The sequence below is a fragment of the Mercenaria mercenaria genome, chromosome 13, assembly GCF_021730395.1.
Source record: "Mercenaria mercenaria strain notata chromosome 13, MADL_Memer_1, whole genome shotgun sequence".
Classification (NCBI taxonomy): domain Eukaryota; kingdom Metazoa; phylum Mollusca; class Bivalvia; order Venerida; family Veneridae; genus Mercenaria; species Mercenaria mercenaria.
The window spans coordinates 49,327,384-49,333,383 of record NC_069373.1 but is presented as its reverse complement, the minus strand read 5'-3'; positions in this window follow the sequence as shown (position 1 = coordinate 49,333,383).

Below are 6,000 nucleotides of genomic sequence, written 5' to 3'. Positions count from 1 at the left end.
AGTTTGCACGAAATAAACGGATACCGTTAGCTATTTAAAATATAAGCGTTTTAAAATATATCAGATATAAAACTACGGAGGCCCATTAGTTACAGAACATTTTGCAGGACTTTCGTAAAGATCAACTATTTGAGCAACCCCATTCCCGAAGATCTTTTGTCAATAATGTCCCCATGAGCATGATTTGAAGCAAATAAATGTGATATTCGCTACTGTAGTACAGATGGTTTATCATTAAAGTCACCTACGGCACATGGGGTCAGAAACTGACATTTTTGTTGATTTCATACTGTTTGCAGGCTTTTGTGATACATGATACAGAGCCAAATCATAAATTACAAACCAGATATTTCACAGGTATGGTGTTTTATTATAGTTGTGTCGAATAGCATATTGCTTTTTTCGAGAACATTTATAATTTTGTCATACTGAGCAAAAACATAACTTCAGCTACCTCAGTTTCGTCTTTTTAACGCGCAACACCAGCATAGGACGTCGCGCAAACCATTTTAAGCGTAATTTCAGCGGGAATCGGATTGTGCGTTTATCACTCGTCTTGAGCAGAATTCAAATTGTATTAAAAATTTACGAACACCTTTTCCTTAATGTGAAATATTTCCTATGAATCAAGAAGTTAATATCTCTAAAACCCTGATAATAACTAATTTTCTATTGTGAATAATATGAAATAAGGCCCTGCCTCAATCGGGAATCGATCCGACTTCAACACTGCCCATATCGTATTGTATTACAGGTAATTTCCGCCTCTTGAATAGGCGCACCCTTCGGAGAGGTATATTCATTTATATGGACTGTGCTCGCTAGGTGCTTTTATTATAAGCGTACACTACGTATATATATACCATATATCCATAGTTGTACTGATGGGCAAGACTTTGCGGTTCGGACAAGTTATGTTGACGCTTATTAGGCACAAGGAAAAAGCGTATTCTTCCACAAAATCCGAAGTCAGACGCTCTGTGCACGTGCCGGAAGTACACATTTTTAAATAGTATATATGTCATTCGGTTTATCGCATGTTACCGTAGAGGGATCAATCCCCTATTAATATTCCGAATATCAAGGTATTTGTTTTGCACGTTCGGATGAAAAAAATCTTCAATGTAGAATCAGGTTATCCCCTGATTTTTCAAAACTTCAGAACATATTTAGAAAATTTGGCTAAAAGATAGTGTCAGGTGCTTGATATTTTGCTAGAATGATTTGAAAAATCTTGACGAAACACAAGTTTTCATGATGGGCGTCTATGAAAAAAGTCAGTTTTTTTGATAACATTTTTGCTGACTGAAATTTTTCAATAATGTAGATTTTAATGAAATTTCTCACAGTCACATATATATATGGACAATATAACGGTGAAATAAAATGTATAGGTTAGTGCGTTTTTTTAATGAAGCAACCATATTGGATTCCTCTGCATCTTTTCTTATTATATATGTCTTTATATAATGATATTATCCGTACATAAACTAATGGCAAAAGATTTAATTATATCATTAGTGATGTAAAGTTTCCTTATTTGTATGCCGTTGTTCGCCTGGCAACTGTTTATGAATAAATGTTTCTCATTTAATTTGCCGGAGTGTTCAGTTATGAACTTTCCATGGATATATATATTTCTTAATTAATTTGGCAGAGTTTGTAGCCATCTATGTGTATGCTTCTATGTTTTCGTAAAAAAAGCAAAACATTTCACACTGCTCATACATAGTAAGAAATTGTTTACATACTCACATTTATTTAACTGTTGTCCAGTGTCATTTAATTTCACACCATGCTAAGTATTTTGTCTTTAGCCGTATTTTATGGGATCTGATTTAGTTCTTCATTTCAAACTTCGAGTAGCTTCTCTCAAAACAAAGGTAGTGGAAATGGCTATGTTTCTGAAAATTCATGTCCTTATGTTACTATGTTTTGATAACGTAAGGGTATATTTGCCAAAAATAAGCAAGTACAAGAGAACCAAAGCTCTAGTCGGACAAACGCGTCAGGAATATTACGTTGCATTTCACGAGAGCAATATCGGAAGCGTAGCCGAATGCTTAGCATTCAGGCTCTTCTTCTATTTCGCTTCATGTTAAGGAGCGGAGAACAGTAAGAACCGGTACAGAACCCAGAAACACTGGGTAAAGTTACATGCCTCCAGCTTTATTTTTTTTTCGGAAGTCAGAAAATGCTTTCATGTTTTAAAGTGACGCCGTGCGTATCGCAAGAGATTTTGTTTCACTAAAACACACTTTAGTGAATAAAATACATAGAAATTTGTGGCACTAGAAATGAAATGTGATATAAAATAGATGGAATTAAGCTGTACATTTCATTAACATTAAAATGTCTTGAATAATCCTGGTTAATCATTTTCATTTTCCCAATACTGGTAAAACATGAGAGCCAAACTAGCACAATATACGCCCGTTTTGATGTTTAAAAGACTATAGTTCTTACTGAGCAGACATATTGTCAATTTTCTCTATGTCGACTGATTCCAGAGCCGTAACCCTAGAGCTACAAGGACTATACCTTTGGTTATTTAACTTGGCAAATGTAACATGCCCATAAAAATTATGCCCTATGTTTGGTGAAGACTGGGTATGATTTGTTTAAGTCATTAACGAGGGACACTGCTAATTCTGCTATAAGAACTTATTGAACTTGTCAGACAGAGACATGCGTACGCAACAAAGCAAGATGCAAGTTTCGCCTCAATATTATTCCATACTTCTTTATTGTAATCCCTTCTATAAATGTGTAAAGGTCATCTTCAATCAAACATTCTGTGTGGCGTAAATACGTTTTGTTTAGATTATAAAACATCAATATTTACGTGGGACAGAAGAAATACACATCATTCAAAATATTATTCATTTATGACGCATTGTTCACTGACAACAACTGAAAACTTTCATTCGACAATGGCCAATCTATTGCTACATCAACAATTTTCGAAATCCAATACTTTTATTTTCTAAGCACATAAGTACATGTATATATGTATTGTAAAAGGACTTACTTCGAAATGAATTAAATGCTTTCAAATATTTAGTAAAATTATTTGGCAGATTTAATCAAACTTTTATTAAATTGAGATTCAAATATAAAGTAGCCATGCTATTACATAAACGTTTTGAATGATTTTTTTACTTGTTTTTTTTTTCCGATGAAAGCACGTGTTTTAGAAAAATAATTATAGAACATCTACAAATTCTTCATTGTCTTTACGTATGCAAATCAATACTGAAGACAGGGTTAACTTAAGATATTAGTAAAGCAACTATTGAGACTAGTGAGATACTATGATATTAGCCCTAATCATGCTTGACACGAATTATTCTGCCTTTTCGACTAGTGTAGATCATGTCCGTGCAGTCTGACCATGGTCTGCACTGTTCGCCATTCAGTCAGTATCTTTTTTGGTAAGCACCCCTTTTAACAGTTAATGGTTCAGTCCAAATTGAAAGATGGACACGTTTATTATAGAAATTTAGCAGGGTAAGGGGTAAAGCCTAAAATGTCGTTATTTATATACAGGATATTACACGAGTGTATTTTCATACTGAGTTTAATAAATTCAATGTGGAAAGCTACAAATATAATATTCTTTACATCACATGTTATCTTCTCCTGTCGAAACAACAAAAAATCTACTTTCTTTTACTATATAAACAAGTCAATTTGACCAACGTACTAGTAATCTATACTATAAACGACGTAGACGTCAAAGCTTTATTACACTAGTGTATTATCATTTTTAAGTGTAATGGCTTTATTACACTCCCGCGACGTCAAACATGTGATAAATACACATACGCCCTTTTCTTGTTATTCCAAGCCCTTGAACTGGTATTTCAGCTTTTGTAAATGATAGATGCTGGTTGCAAAAGTTGTTTTGCTATATTTTGATACTCCAACATATAATTTTATAGTACCCATCAGAAGAAAACACTTAAGAATTGTTGTCAATAAACAATCCAAGCTTTCACATGATGACACTAATCCTCTGAAGCAGCCAGATGCTTTCTCGTTGAATCCACACTTGTGGTCATTTGCATTGGCTCTAAAAACTAATGTATTTTTTTTTAACTTTATGTTTAAAAGATTAAGATAAGGTATATAATTGTTTATGCAAACAAAAATGTTTTACAATAAATGGTTACCATTTCCTTAAAGAAGATAAATACATATTGTATATCACCACAGTAATCTATAATAAGCAAATGTTTGCCAAATGTTTTGTTTTATTTTCAGATAAGCATTTAAACACATATTTCTTTTTACTTCTTTTCAACTGTCACATAATTCGCCACAACATGCATATAATTTGGAACAGAAAATAGCTACAAGAGCATTTTTTCAAAAGGTTCCGATCAATGTAACAAGAAACAGGGACACTGAGGACTACTTGTACCGACTTTGTACGAGTGGTGTTCAAGAAGTAAAATGCGAATGGGTCTGTATTTTGCAATGTTTTTAACTAATTCGTTATGCTCATTTTGATAAAATCATTGTTTGTTTACACTAAATAATTTCTGCTCTCTTCGTTAGCAACTACTAAGCAACTACTGGGTACTTCAACCACAAAGGGCTTATTTTACAACCTATTTGCGGGTATATATAAAAATATAAACAGACATTCAGAAAATGACAAAAATATATCGTTTGAAACGTTTAAGGTGTTGTAGAGTTTTGTAGCGGTCGTTTCTTTTTTTTGTAAATGCACCACTTACGTTTTTTTCTTCGTTAGAAAATATTTGTTTTAGGGTTTTTACATTATATCCTTCATAAGTATTATCTTATATTTTAGTATTATCAGTTTATGTATTTTAGCCTTTATTTTCACTACTCAAAAACTCCAGTCGTCACAGAATTTCTAAAAATCAAACTAAATTACCAATGCTCAGGTTTTTCATCTTTCCTTACCACCAGATACCTACGTCTAGAGACAGTTTCAATTTTGAGTGGCCTGTTTCTTTAAGAGAAGTACAGACAATCCCTAAACTAAAATTTGATAATTTAACAGAGACAGAATTACATAATGCCACTTTTGATTGTAAAATTAGGGAGCTCAATTATTTTTATAGCCATCCATTTATAGCGTCGGCGCCAAATCAGTTGACAAATCATACTAACATTTATTACTAATGGATGTGATAATACTCTAATCAAACTTACGTAGCAAAGTTACTTGTTATTGATTCTTGTGAAATGTGTACTGAATATAACTAAAATGTCAATATTGACAACTGTATTCCAATCCTTTACCTAAGCATGTGCGAAGATTGGTTGGCTTTGTTTACATTGATAATTTGGCTTCAGTCTATTACTTGAAAGTCTGACGCATTCATACACGAAAGTATTAGTGACTTTTTTTCAAATGAAACAACAATATTTGTCATGTTTCTAATACATTCTTATAGTACGTGGGAGTCAGACAAGTTTTTAAACATTTACCGGTTTCTATTCTGATAAGGGTAAACACCCACTTCTGACTTTAATCGTGCTGTGAGCTATGATAAACCTAGCCTTGAAATAAATTATTGCACGGAAAAAATTATTCTGCTTGCTTATGTACATTATGTTTTTGACATACTAATATTACATATACAACAAATACCAGGCCCCAATTTCACGAAAAAAAACTTAAGTAATTGCATAGTTAAGTCTGTTATTTCAAACGATTGTTTTTGTCCTTTATACGTCTTCAGTGGTGACCGTTTTATCTATATCAGAACTGTATATGACTATTTCATAGATCAAAATACAGCAATTCTCAATTTTGCAGAAAACGAAGTACAAGAATGTATACTTAAGCAAATACTTAATTTATTATATCGTGCTTAAACAGAAATATCATATATGCGTGACTGAAGTAAGTACTGCAGGCAAATACTACTAACAATAGTATAATTTAGCTACAAATACATTAGTATAGAAGGAACCAATAATAAATAACAAGCACCATTTCAAAATAACAGACTTAAC